This window comes from Myodes glareolus, chromosome 1 (genome assembly GCF_982192425.1).
Source record: "Myodes glareolus chromosome 1, mMyoGla1.1, whole genome shotgun sequence".
NCBI classification, from domain to species: domain Eukaryota; kingdom Metazoa; phylum Chordata; class Mammalia; order Rodentia; family Cricetidae; genus Myodes; species Myodes glareolus.
Genome location: NC_142026.1, coordinates 63610311 through 63625116, shown reverse-complemented (window position 1 = coordinate 63625116; position 14806 = coordinate 63610311). Strand labels below are relative to the sequence as shown.

At 48.0% G+C, this 14806-nt stretch overlaps 1 long non-coding RNA gene across 1 annotated transcript; it reads right to left on the bottom strand.

The window, feature by feature from the left end:
* Positions 1-1202: 1202 nt before the first annotated feature.
* LOC148123408 (uncharacterized) lies at positions 1203-14372 on the bottom strand. Its single transcript, XR_015738396.1, has 2 exons — positions 6316-14372; positions 1203-2558 (listed from the first exon to the last, which is right to left on the bottom strand). It is a non-coding gene; the product is annotated as an uncharacterized LOC148123408 (long non-coding RNA).
* Positions 14373-14806: the final 434 nt, after the last annotated feature.

Below are 14806 nucleotides of genomic sequence, written 5' to 3'. Positions count from 1 at the left end.
CAAGCTGATCTTCAGCTTCCAACCTAAGTCCCTTCCTTTCTGTCTCTCTCTCTCGAAGAGGCACCTTCTGTTGAAAGACCCCCGAGAGATGTCTTCCTAGCGAGAGAGGCCCCGAACCCACGAACCCGACGAAGCCACACTTACGGATGCAAACAGCAAGAGGTTTATTCGAATACACAGGTACCTGGGGCGACAAGGTCTCTCGGAAGACTTGCGCGCCCCCAGGTTGGGGTGAGGGGTTCTTATAGGAGAGCAAAAGCGCGGGTACGGAAGCGAAAAGCGTGGTTATGGGGATTCATTCCATTGGTCAATTCAAATAAGGCTAAGAGTGCGCTCTCAGTGGCAAATTCTTGACCTTTCATCTAAATACCAAGGAGGGGGTTGTCCAGGAGCTTCCTGTTTTTTTTTTTTATCTGTTTTCCTAGCTGGAGACCCCATGGCTGTCTGTAAATACCCTGACTCACATCCTGTCACAGGACAAAAGGCCTCCTCCCCTCCCCCTTATTTTACAGGCTTGATTCTAATGCCTTTCATTCCAACATTCAGGGTGGTATCTTTTCTTTTTTTTCCTTTTCACTGTCTCTCCCTTCTCCCCACTTTTCCCCTTCCCCCTCGCTGTTTCTCTCTCTCTCTCTCTCTCTCTCTGTCTCTCTCTGTCTCTGTTCCTGCTTTTCCTCCTTCTCCCCTTCCCTTCCATAACCCACTAAATAAATATCCAACTTCACTCTGCATGGCATGCCTATCTGTCTTGGTCTCTCATCTGCCACAGGGCTTCCTGCCTCGGACCTGGCTGCCTTTGTGGCCTGCTGTGGTCTTGGGACCCACTGCCGGCTGCCTGACGCCTCTCAGGGATCTGCGGTGTGGTCTCATGGCCCACTGCCCACTGCTGCCACTCGGGGACCTACAGCGTTTTACTTAGACCATTACATTGGTGCTGTAGGACTCGAATAGGCCCTCCTGTCCCTCTCCCAGGGTTGGAATCTGGAACTGAGTATTTTTTCCACAGCAACCATGTGTTCCATCTGCCTGAGCACTGACTTCTACACTCACCAACAGTTACGGTGGTGAGTTTTACCCTTCTAGTCCCCAACCACAGCCTTCACGGCTACGGTTGAGCCCTTCATTGTGAAAGGCTCCCTCGTGGGCGTCTTCCCTCGGGAAGGACCCCGTGCCCAGAGACCAGTCGAAAACACGCAGCCGGATGCAAACAGCAGAAGGTTTATTGGTGGATACGTAGGTACCTGGGCGACAAGTCTCTCGAAGAGCTTGCGCGCCTGCAGGTTGGGGATGAGGGGTTTTTATAGGGGAGCAAAAGCGTGGGTACAGAAGCAGAAAAGCTTTCATTTCATTGGTCAGTTCAAATAAGGCTAAGCTGAGTGGCACATTCTTGACCTTTTACCTAAATACCAAGGAGGGGGTTGTCCAGACCCACCTGGAGGGGGTTGTGCTACCTGTTTTTCTTATCTCTTCCTGCCTTCCTAGCTTGGCTGGCGATTTGCACAGCCCCTGACTTGTGACGAGCCTCGCTTTCTACGTGACTCAGGCCTCGCAATCTTCTCTTTCTTTGTTCCTATGACCAATCCATCCTGTCTCACAGCCAGATAAGGCTGTCTTTGCTCAGGTGTCTTTGCTCAGCATCCCGGCCTTTAATGAAGCTTGCTATCTGAAAACCTTTGCAGAGCGTTATAACTGTGGTTAAAGTTAAAACCACAGTTTTAACTGTGACCCCAATGAAGTTGGGGTCCTTCATTCCCTCTTTTTTTTTTTGCCTAGTTCTAATCATAGAACTAGATTTCAGTATCTTCTTGACCTAAAAGCACTGTATTGGGGGTGCAACATCAAAATCTGAACAGCACTTGTTCTTTTTCTAATAAAGTTAACATCAGTAGCAGAAGCAAAATTAGGAGTGGTCCCATAAGGGAGGATATTAAAGTAGTCATCCAGGGAGACCTATTCGCATAATCCTCCATCCTTTAAGAATAACAAATCTAATCCCCTTTTATTTTGTAAGACCATTTCTGAGATGGAAGTCAATGACTCTTTGAGTTTGGAAACAGGTTGTTCTAAAGCCCTCAAATCTTAATACATTGAAGTACTGAGGGGCCTGTATTAGGGCAGCTTCTCTAAGGCCCAGGATTACTGCTAGTGTTAGAGAAATAGGTTCTCGTCGAAAGCAAGATGGGTGCCTGTCAAACTCATACCAGTTGTGCAAGCACACAGTAATTTTTGGTATCATCAAAAATTAACATTGACATGCAAAGCATCAAACCTGTACTACAAACCCATCATCTATCTAGACCAGGAACCAAGTACCAGGTGTCAGGAGTCTTAGGACCCTTAGAGTCTCATTATATAACCTCAGTAAGAGACCAGTCCTCTAAACCCAAGCCTTTTGACTGGTAGCGTTGTCAAAAGCCTCGGATACTGTAGTTTGGGTAGTTTAGGAGCTCGCTTCCTGTGGGAGGCGTGGATCCAGGCAGAGACGCGTACTTCTTTCAGTGGTTTTCAGATCTGGTGTCTCTCCATTTCAAGGGCCTTTAGACAGGGAAAATAAAGGTCTAGAAAGAATAACATCAGGATTATACATTTTATCCGACTCAGTGAGCAGTGGTGGTTCTTTACATAGGATCTCATAAGGGATGAGTTTAAATCGCCCTGGGGTATTCCAAACCTGGAACAGGGCAAAAGGGAAGGAGGGCTGTCCAGTCATTTCCGCAGGTCTCTTTTAGAATTCTATTTTTCCTTTCTACCTGTCCTGACTCTGGGGTTGGTAAGCATAATGTAATTTCCAATCAATCCCCAATTGGGCGGCCAGCCCCTGACTTACCTGGGCAACAAATGCAGGTCCATTATCAGGCCCAATTACCTTGGGTATCCCAAACCTTGGGAAGATTTCTTCTTTGATCTTCTTAGCCACCGTATTGGCTGTCTCAGTCCTGGTAGGAAAAACTTCTATCCAGACTGAAAAGGTATCTATAAAAACTAATAAGTACTTGTTGCCATATCTGGCTGGCTTAATTTCTGTAAAATATACTTTCCAGTAGGCTCCAGGCCAATCGCCCCTGAGCCTCTTCCCAGGAGCATATATGGAGTGTCCTGCATTAATCATAGCACAGGCCTTGCAGTTTCTGACTACTTCTTCTGCCAAGACAGAGAGTCTGTCATCTGATTTCCTTCAGCCACAGCATCCCAAGCTTTTTGGTGTCTTGGACAAGTATATGTCCTTTTTTGCAGATGTTAACAGTCTGTATATGAATATGGGCAGTAGCAAACGCATACCTGTTGTCAGAGTAGATACTGGCTGAGACTTTTTCCTCTGCCACTCGTAGAGCTGGTATCAAAGCTGCAAGTCCGGCTTTTTGTGCCAACGTCCTTCAGGGAGGCTATGCCCAAGCCATTTGCTTCCCATCCACCACTGCTGTCCCCGCCTTCCGCTTACCTTCGATCACGAAACAGCTGCCATCCGTACACCAGCTCGGACTTTCAGGCCAAGGCTGATCCTTCAGATCTGGTGCCAGTTTCTCAGCGCATTGATGAGTAGACGAGGTGTCATCAGTCTCAGGCAGCAGGGTAGCGGGATGGAGGACAGCAGGGGGAGCGGAGGTCACTGGTTCAGTCAACAAAGGCTTTAATCATCTCCAGCCTGGTTTGAGTAAACCGGATCTGGGCCTTCAGCTTTGTTAGCAAGTCTCTTTCTAATAAAGATGGGACACTCGGGGATAACCAGGAAGGAATGAGTCACTTGTCCTCTCCCCAAATCTACAGTTCGTGAGGTGGTCCACAGATATTGTTTCTGTCCAGTTGCTCCAATTACTATAGTCTTTTTATTTTTTAGCTTTCCCAATGGTTGTTACAGCACAGAGTGCTCAGCCCCTATGTCCACTAGAAAATCCATAGGGGTCCCCTCCATAGTCAGGGTTACCCTAGGCGCAGGGGAGGGAGCGCGAGCCCCGTCCCCTCTAATCATCTTCTTCTAGGACCAGTACCTTAGAGTCCCTTCCTTTCTTCTTTGGGCATTCTCTTGCCCAATGTCCTTTTTCTTTGCAATAAGCACATCGTTCTTTGTCCAAGGGGTGCCTGTCCATCTTCATTTTTTTTTGGTCTTCTGTTGCCCAGGTTCCCTATCTGTCTAGTTCCTATCTTTCCTTTCTCTCCTACCATTGCGGCCAAAATTCTATCAAATTTCTCTTTTGTCTGTGATCCCTCCAGTCCTCTTTCTTCTGCCTCCCTCTCTCTCTCTCTCTCTCTCTCTCTCTCTCTCTCTCTTATGCTTTTCTTTCTCCGTCTCTCGCTTATGAAACATTTTCTCTGCCTCCTTAATCAAATTCTGCAACCTTTTTAACCATAATATCTGATGCTGACTGTCCTATAAAGGCCATAGGTACCATAGACCTCCTTCTGCCAAGACAACCTCTGAGGGTCTATGGGGAGTATAATGTCTGTAAGCCTCCTTTAAATGCTCAAGAAACATAGATAACAGAGCCCTGCGGTGATGGACTGTCAGCTGCTCCTTACCTGCTTTAAGTTGGACCTTAAAAACATACATGGGGACCTAGATAAGGCCCATCTGTTTACATATTTTTTAACCAAAATTTCCCTTGCTTTTAGACAACACAGCAAAAATTTCTCTTGCTTTTTAGACAGCATAAAACTCTTACCAAAGTCTTTCTTGTGTTTTTTTTTTCCAGTGGGGATATATGGCTATATTTTAAACAAGAACAGCATATAAAATCCTATACCAGTGTGAAACATCTGAGATCAACAATAGGCTCTTTCTTAAAAAAAATGAAACATTAACCAATGATAATTTTTAAACAATAACAGTACATAAAATCCTGTACCAGTACGAAACATTTGAGACCAGCAAAATTTTTTACATTAACCGACAATAATTTGTGACCAGCCTCTATAAATGATGACAGATATTTATAACATTTATAACCCATAGGATCTGAAAGAGCTCTTCATAGGTGGAGTTAAGCCTTGGCCAGCTTTGACCAGAGGTTTGAGACGCACAGCTCCCAGCTCATTGAGGAAAAAAGATTGTTAACATCTTTGAGTCATAGCAATTATCCAGCCCAGCCATCCACGTGCTTGGGGCTGAGGCTGACTCTTTTTTTCTCTCTTTTTTTTTTTAATATACCCTTATGTTTATGGCCATATCTCTAAAGTCTTGTAAGTGAACATAATATCAAAGTCAAGAAGTCATTAAGTCTAAGTCAGGACAAAGGCCTTACATGGACGGACAAAAACATCAAACAACCCAAACACTTTAAGCTGCTTCATGGGTGTGACCAGCCCCGAGTTATTCATCAGGGCCCGCAGCCCGCAGACGGCGAGGGGGGGGCGCCTTCGGGGCCGCGCGGGGAGAAAGACATTGGAAGGCGGCGGTGGGCGTGCAAGCGCAAGGGGCCGCAGAGGAGTGCCAGGCCGCGACCATAGCCCGAGTCCTCGGTCCCGCAAAACAATGGTAGCGTGCGGCGGAGCTCTCCTGGCCCGGGGTGGCAGGGGCGGGGCGGGGCCATTGCCTCCTCCCCCATTGGAGTCCCGCCCACGATGGCTCGCAGGCCGAGGGCGGGCGGTTGTGGGCGGGGACTCTGCTGCTTGCCCTGGGCTCGCCGGCAAACCTCGCTCTCCGCGGCGGGGAGGCCAGGCAGGCTACCGGCTCTCATGGTTCCCGGCCGCTCGTTAAGGCCTGGGCGCCCGGGAGCTGGGTCCGCGGTGGGCAGTGGCATTAGCGGAACGGCCGGCATCCGGGCCCCGGGGGCCCATTTCCCCAGCCCCCGCGCACGCTGCCGCGCTGGGGGTGGATCATAGGCCAAACTCTCTCAGGTGCCTATCTGTAGTAGAGACTGCCCCCTGCTGGTGTTTCAGTAAACAAACAGACAAACCACATGCACAATAAGACGAACCGGCCGACAATCAAACACGCTGCGCAAATGGAGGTTACAGAGGGGCTCCGGAAACCCCGCCTCCCAGACGAACCCCGACGCCTCGGACAAACGTCCTACACTGGTCGTGGGTTCAAACAGACGAACCTCGTACCCCTCCATCGGACAATAGTCCGACTTTGGTCGTGGGTTCAAACAGATGAGCCCAAAAAAAAATCGAGCTCCCAGACTCCCTCAGGACGTCTCCCGGGGTGCGGGGGGAAGTTTCCAAGCCCGTCAGCTCCTTCCGAGGCCCGCCAGATACAGATCGGCCCAGCTGAGTCGTACAGATTCAGATTCGCAGCGCAACAATCAGATGCAAAAGATGACAAATACAGAACATATGACACATATGACATAGAACATGGAATGCTGGCCAGCTTACCTCACCTCCCAGCGGTGGTTCGGCGTTCTCTGGGACAGGGGCCTCAATTCCCGGCCAATGCACCAAATGAAAGGCTCCCTCGTGGGCGTCTTCCCTCGGGAAGGACCCCGTGCCCAGAGACCAGTCGAAAACACGCAGCCGGATGCAAACAGCAGAAGGTTTATTGGTGGATACGCAGGTACCTGGGCGACAAGTCTCTCGAAGAGCTTGCGCGCCTACAGGTTGGGGATGAGGGGTTTTTATAGGGGAGCAAAAGCGTGGGTACAGAAGCAGAAAAGCTTTCATTTCATTGGTCAGTTCAAATAAGGCTAAGCTGAGTGGCACATTCTTGACCTTTTACCTAAATACCAAGGAGGGGGTTGTCCAGACCCACCTGGAGGGGGTTGTGCTACCTGTTTTTCTTATCTCTTCCTGCCTTCCTAGCTTGGCTGGCGATTTGCACAGCCCCTGACTTGTGACGAGCCTCGCTTTCTACGTGACTCAGGCCTCGCAATCTTCTCTTTCTTTGTTCCTATGACCAATCCATCCTGTCTCGCAGCCAGATAAGGCTGTCTTTGCTCAGGTGTCTTTGCTCAGCATCCCGGCCTTTAATGAAGCTTGCTATCTGAAAACCTTTGCAGAGCGTTATAACTGGTTAAAGTTAAAACCACAGTTTTAACTGTGACCCCAATGAAGTTGGGGTCCTTCAATTGCTTTTCTTTCTTTCTTTTTTTAAAAATTTATTTACTTATTTATTATGTATACAATATTCTGTCTGTGTGTGTATGCACAGAAGAGGGCACCAGACCCCATTACAGATGGTTGTGAACCACCATATGGTTGCTGGGAATTGAACTCAGGACCTTTGGAAGAGCAGGCAATGCTCTTAACCTCTGAGCCATCTCTCCAGCCCCCTTCATTGCTTTTCATAGCTAAAAATGTGACCGGATGACCCAGGGTCAGTTCTCTCATGCTAGCACTGCACACACTGTGTGGTGCATTCAACTAGCAGCCCAGGGTCCCTCTGATTTTTCTTTCTCCTTTCTTTTCTTTTCTTTTCTTTTCTTTTCTTTTCTTTTCTTTTCTTTTCTTTTCGACCACTCATCAGTGGCCTCTGCCATGAGAGACCGCTCAGAGTGGTCTTTAGTCTCTCTGGCTTCCAAGTCACCCTGACGGGAACCAGTCAGGCTTTAACACCCACCTGTAGGTAGAGGAGACTCTTCTACATGCCCTGCAGTGTTTGCCACCATTTCACACCCTGCCTATAGAGGGGAGATGTCCCCTTACAAGCCTTGTGGTGTTGCAGTTTTTGAGGGTTTTCACATTTTCAGCTATGGTATAATCCCTCACTCTGCCCATGTCCCGCCGGCTCCACTGGCTCCACTTTTCCTCAAACTGTCTCTGCTACCATTACTGTTGTCAACAAGATTGGTTGGATCCATGAGGTAACTGTTTTCAATTCCAGCCTTTTGCTCCCTGCCACAGCTTGTGGCATGGTGGCTTAGAAATAGGGTAGATCATGCCTCTAGGTCTCTCTTTTTGGGGTTTTTCAAGACAGGGTTTCTCTGTAGCTTGGAGCCAGTCCTGGAACTTGCTCTTGTAGACCAGGCTGGACTCGAACTCACAGACATCCACCTGTCTGAGCCTCCCAAGTGCTGGGATTAAAGATGTGCACTACCACCACCCGGCTTAGGTCTCTCTTCCAAACAACATGTGACCACTGCCATTTTGACTGCAGTCAGGTGATCTTACCACCATCTTAACTGAGGTCAGGTGACTTTACTGCCATCTTAACTGACAGCCAGGTCAGGTGACCAAGTTCCACCATCTTTACTGAGGTATTCCTTGCCTGGTTCCCCAGTGTTGACTCTGTTACCTGTGTGTTTTGTGCAGTGGCATGCGTCATTCTACGTGGCATGCCTATCTGTCTCGACCTCTCACCCACCACATGGCTTCCTGCCTGGTACCCTGTTGCCTTCGTGGTCCCACTGTGGTCTCAGGATCCGCTGCCTGCTGCCTGCTGCCGTTCGGAGACCTGCAGCATTTTACTTAAACCATTACAGTGGCTGTATGAACAGTCCTGTGCCACTTTGGTTTCCCGCATTGGTGCCTGGTTAATACTGACAAATATGCTTTGCTTGCCAGATTAAAAGCAATTAAATCAATTCTGTACGTGGAGCAAGGAGCCCAGAGCTCACTAGCAGGGAGCACAAACCAGAAGCTGTGCAAGTCACTACGAGTCAGGGAAAGCAGTGTTAGGGGGTGTGGGGGGGGGAGTGTACATGAGCTTGAGAAATTTACAAGTCACTGCGCTTAGCTTTGCTGTGGTGGGGTTTGCAAAAAACTACTTAGTAGGTGAAATCAAGCCAGGCAGGCAGGGGTGGGAGACCTTCTGGGCCATGGACCTTTAGGGCCTTTTAGACAGGTCCACGTGGTAGGCTTGGAGTTGGGATCTATGTGGGTGCCAGATGAAGACAGACACTAAAAAGAAATCCCACACTAGCTCAGAATTAAGTATAATAAAGGGTTATTTATTTAGGGGCAGACTCACAGATCACAGTCCTCTGCAGGAATGGGGAACAGGAACTAAATCCAGGAGTCAGATGCCAGGGACTAGAGACTTTTCTGAGCATCCCTGGACAACCAGGACCACTTATGAGAGGTCTAAAAAATCCCAACAGCCCCAGAGGACCACGCCGAGGGGTCTGCTCACATTCCTAGCTATGGGAAGCAACCAGAGGTGAATGTGAGTGAAAGCTGACTTGGAGAAGGGAACCTTAATCATTTGCAGTAATGGAGAAGGCACGGGATTTTGGAAAGTGGTTCAAATCCAGTGTCCCCACGTGTGCTCAGCTGGCCTACCCGTGAGTGGGAGAGAACGTGGAAAGAGTCTGGCCAGTCACGCACCAATGTTATTTTTTTTTAAAGATATGGGGGAGGGAAGGATGGTTCCACGAGGGGTGGAGGTTCCATGAGGGGCAGGTAACCCAAGGTCTCTGTGGGGAAGTGGTGGGTCATCTGAGGCCTCAGCGGGCCCCAGCAGGTCACCCAAAGTTGCAGCGGGGTTGTGGCGGGTCATGGGTGGGAGACTACAGCCGGTTAGAGACATACAGATAGATCATGCAGAAAGAGTTTGGGTATAGAGTTTATTCAGTGGGTTATGGAAGGGAAGAGGAAGGGGAGAAAGGGGAGAGGGAGAAAAGCGGGAGAAGAGAGAGGGAAGGGGAGACAGGCAGCAGCCACCTCTTCAGAAGAGGGACAGAAAGAGAGCGCAGGCTGGAGGAGGAAGATATGCTTGCCTCGGTGTGCTGGGCTTGTCTCTTAAGGGTAAAATGTCCTGCAGAGATGAGGAGAGAGCACAAGACACAAACAAACCCACATGTATAAGTTTATTAAAAGATCTGTGCAACCGAGCTCGGGCTAAACGGTGAACAGAAGGGGTAGAAGAGGCCGTGGGAATGGCGCCTTTAGTTTTCAAAGGTTTCCCAGCACATGCGCATGAGGGGAAAGACGTATCTACGGCAGACACTGAAGATGGGAAATGCTACGCCTTGCGCCTGCGCATGGGGGAGTGAGGCTTCTATGTCAGACGCTGGTGACGCAAATGGTGGGCGACTCACGCATGTGCACTTGGGATACATGGGCTCACCTCAGAACCTGGAAATGCAGTTTTCCGGGTGGCTAAGGAATTACGAAGGGGACAGGGCACCCACGTGACAGGCCAGCAGATCATATCAGACCCCCATACCCGGACTGAGTAGAAATGCCATTAATCTCAGCAATGGGGCCTGAGATGGGAAGTTCACCATGGGTTTGGGGCTATCATGGGCTACACAGTGAGAGCCATCTCAAAACAAACAACAAAATAAAGCAGGAAGTGGTTGACAACTTGTCTCTAGTGAAACAATGACAATGCACACTGAACTTTGGGAAATGGACTATGGGGCCACCACGTGGACACATGTGCTGTCCTTGAGACACAGATTTCCCTATAAAACCCAGAGTCAGGTACTGGGGTTCAAACTGAAGATCAGAAAAGCAAAGCAACTGGGCCACGAGAGAGCTCTCACCTCTATGAAATCTTCAGACTGAAAGAGCGAGTTCTGTCCCATCCCACCTTACATTCCTCTCTAGTGCTGGGATTCAAGGTGTGCACCACCACCGCCCAGCCTCTATGGCTAACTAGTGGGGCTGCTGGGATTAAAGGTGTGTGCCACCACTGTCTGGCCTGTATGGTTGATCAGCTTTGAAATCTGATCTTCAGGCAAGTTTTATTTAGTAAAACAAGTAAAATATTGCTTTAGATAACAAAATCTGAACTCTCTAAAAACATTTGTTCTTAGGCCAGGGAGGTGATTCCAAAGGTTAAATGCTTGCCATGAAGGTCTGACAACCTGAGTTCAGTCCTTGGGACCCACATGAAAGTGAAAGGAGAAAACTGACTCTTCAAAGTTGCCCTCTGACCACCCCAAGGGCTCCATAACACTCGCGACCCACCCCTCCTCTCTCTCTCTCTCTCTCTCTCTCTCTCTCTCTCTCTCTCTCTCTCTCTCTCACACACACACACACACACACACACACACACACACACACGACAGCTCATGTGCCCATGCACAAATACAGGTAGCTGAAAAGAAGCCATTTATTTTTAGCTAGGAGTAGTTGTGTTTGTTGGGTCCATGGGGATCGTGCAAAGATGGGAACAGACCACCGAAATCTAGCAAACCGGAAGCAAACTTTGTTTCAGGAAAAGAAAATAAATAAATAAAAACACCACGGGGCACCAAAGCTGGTCAGCTAGCCGAGACCACAGCCAGAGAACTGGCTTCTGTAACTACTGCAAAAGATGGTTTTTGAACTCCCCCTTTTTATAGCAAGAAGCAGCAAGCATTAGGTATGAACAAAGGAATTTTTACAAGCTTCAGGTGAAACTTAGATACAAATTGCCCTTTGCAATTTCCAGTAACAGGTTTCTAGTTAGACTAGTGTCTGTATTTCAGGTCTTTCTTTCTGCCTGGCTCTCCTGATGGTGTTTACCCAAGCTCTGCACTCCCCCTAAGGCTGCCAGTTTCTCATAGCAGGGACAATGCATAACCCAGAAGTCATGTAATCCCACCTTCAAAGGTTAACTCTGCTTGTATCCTTTGTTGCTCATGGGTGGCCGGGGTGTTATCTTAGGGCTAACTCTCATTTTACAGAGGGAAACAGAGCAGCCAGTTGTAAAATGAAATAACCCACTGCTGTCAATAGATCCTTAAGCAGCTGAGAAAGTTGCTGGTAGTTTTTTAGGTTTACAACTTTATATGTCTTTCTTTCTACATTCTAATTTCCATCTTCTAATTTCTGGTGCCTATATTTCTATATTTCTATTCTTATTTCTAGAATCTTCAGTGCTTCCCCATAGTCCCAGCACCAGGGAGGCTGACACAGTATTTTGATTTACGTGGGTGTTGGAGATCTGATATCAGGTCTTCATCCCTGAGCAGCAAGGCCAGCCTGGGCTACCTAGGGAAATCCAGGCCAACCTGGGCTCCAAAAAGACAAAGGAAGCCAGGCCAGGTGGTTCAGGCCTGCAACCCCCGCGACTGGGGAGGTTGGAGGACCACAACTTCAAGGGCACTGGTCAGTTTGAGAAGACCAAACTGTCTTGTCTGACAGCAAACTGTATTGCTGTCAGAAATACAAAAATAAATAAAGGGCGTACCAGAGACGGTGACTGATGCATGCCTGTAATCCATCACTCCAGAGGCAGGCTGCAAGCTCAAGGGCAACCTGCTTTACGTGGAGAGTTCTAGACAAACCAGAGCTACCTAATAAGGCTTTGTCTCACAAGAACAAACACCAGCGCTGCTGGAGCACTTGCCTCTCCCGTCTCAACAATTGGGGTTTGCAGATATTTGAGCTTGAGTCTTCCAGAGTGTACTGTCAATTTCCTTCTTTAGCAAAGGAAAACATTTCAGATGTGTGACTCCCAAACTGGCGAACGACATTGTCAACTTTTTTATTCTTGACAAATTTCCTTGACTTTGCTCCAATAAACAGGGTATAAGGGAACTGTAAACCTGAGCAGCTGCGCCACCTTCTGTTCAACTGTGGAACTGCATCTCATGCATGCGTTCAAGTCTCAGGAACACTTTTTAAAATTATTATTATTGTTTGTTTGTCTTGTTTTTCCGACAGGGTTTCTCTGCATCTGGATGTCCTGTAACTTGATCTGTAGACCAGGATGGCCTCGAACTCAGAGACCCGCCTGCTTCTACCTCTTGAGTGCTGGGATTAAAGGTGTGTGCTACCACTGCTAGACTATTTTGTTGATTTTAAACATTTTTAAAAATTAAAATATTATTACATCATCTATCCACTCCTCTTTCTTTATCCAATACATCCTCATCTAAAATATATTTTTAAACTGGGTAGTGGTGGCACATGCCTTTTATCCCAGCATCTAACAGAGGTAGGCATATCTCTGAGTAGGAGGCCAGTCTGTTCTGCAGAGAGAGTTCCAGGATAGCCAAAGCTGCACAACAAAACCCTGTCTTGAAAAACCAAAAGAAAAAAGGTGGATCTACACTGTTTCAAATTAAAAACATATTTTTAAATTTTGTTTTCATTTATTTGTGTGGTTGTTTTGTTCCATGCAAACGCCTATGCGCTATGTGCACGCAGGAACATTGGATCCCCTGGAACTGCAGTTACCGATGGTTCTGAGTTCACACACTTACCGTGTGAGTGCTGGGAACCGAACTCAAGTTGTCTGGAAGAAGAGTCAGATCTTGACCATTGAGCCATCAGCTCTCCGGCCCCTACTGGGTGTTTTCTACACTGGTATGTATGCACACGTTGACTCTGCATGGCCATACGGAAGAAAGCATGTACATTTCTTCATTCACAGGGGCCTGGAGAGACTCAAGGGCAATTGAACTACCTACAATTTCCACTCTGTTCTGGCTCCATATCTGAGGAATACTTTTTGCCGGACTCAGAGTTCTTTCCATGTGAAGACATGCATGATGTGTGTGTGCGTGCATGGTTGTTCACATGAGCAGGGTGCAGGTGTGTGTGTGGGCATGTGAGTATGTGTACATGTATGAGGCTGATATCATAATTTACTCAAAAATGCCACGAAGAGAAGTCACGCCATGCAACAGAGCTCACATAGGAGGTTCATTAGAAGAGGAGAAAAAAGGGGCGGGGGGGGCAGAGACTGGTCCCTGGGGACAAGAGTGGTGGAAGAGAGATGGGTGGGGGCTGGAGAGAGGGGAAAAAAAAGAAGAAGAGAGAGGAAGAGAAGAGGTGCAGATGTGACCTCGTGGGGAGGGAGAGGAATGGGGGGGGAGAGGGAGAGATGGAGAGATGGGGGAGAAAGGGGGAGAAAGGAAGAGAGAGCGAGGGACAGGAGGTGTGTAAAGTCCACCTTTTATAAGGGAATGAGCAAACGTTCACAGAAGGTTCTCACAGTGGCTGCAGCTGAGAATTATCCCCTCAGGACCCCAAGGGCAGGCCAGTACAGATGCCTGAATACTAACAGACAGACTTTTCTTTTGGGGCTGTCAGCTCACATACAAAAAAATGACCTGAAGACTTATTATTAATTATGAAAAGCTCAGCCTTAGCTTTGGCTTCTTTCTAACTATTATAACTTAAAAATAACCTGTAGTTTTAAATCTACAATCCTCCATGTGCCCTCATCTCTACTTTGTCCATTCTGGTTCCTTCATGTCTGGATGGGTCCCCTGCCTTTCTTCTCTGAACTCTCTGCACCCTGAAGCCCTGCCTAACTTTTTCCTGCATAGCTAATGGTCATTTTGCTCTTTTTAAAAATTATTATTTTATGTGTATGGATGTTTTGACTGCATGTGTGTCTGTCCACCATGTAAATTTTAGTAAGGAACTGCAGGGCAGGCCTGCTTTTCACCTCACCCGGCTCCCGCACGGCTAGCTTAGTCCCAGAAATAACAACACACAAATTGTATTCATTTAAGCACTGCCTGGCCCATTATCTCTAGAGAGTTAGTTACTGACTAACTCTCATATCTTGATATTAACCCATTTCTAATAATCTGTATAGCACCACGAGGTGTGGCTTACCGGGAAAGATTCAGCATGTCTGACCTGGTGGCTGACTCCATGGCGTCTGCCTCATTGCCCTCTTCCCAGCATTCTGTTCTGTTTACCCCGCCTACCTAATTTTCTGTCCTATCAAAGGGCCAAGGCAGTTTCTTTATTGACCAATGAAAATAACACAATAGACAGATAACCCTCCTCCATCAGTAAATGCATGGTGCCCAAGGAAAACAGAAGAGGGCATCAGATCCCCTGGAACTGGAGTTATTCATTTTAAAGATATAAGGGGAGGAAGGTCAGTCACACGAGGGGCAGTGGTCCCACAGGGGCAGCTGGTCCCATGAAGGGCAGTGGTCCCACAGGGGCAGCCGGTCCCATGAAGGGTAGTGGCGGGTGACCTGAGGCCTCGGTGGGTCACCTTGGCAGGTGAGAGTTTATTTAGTGGGTT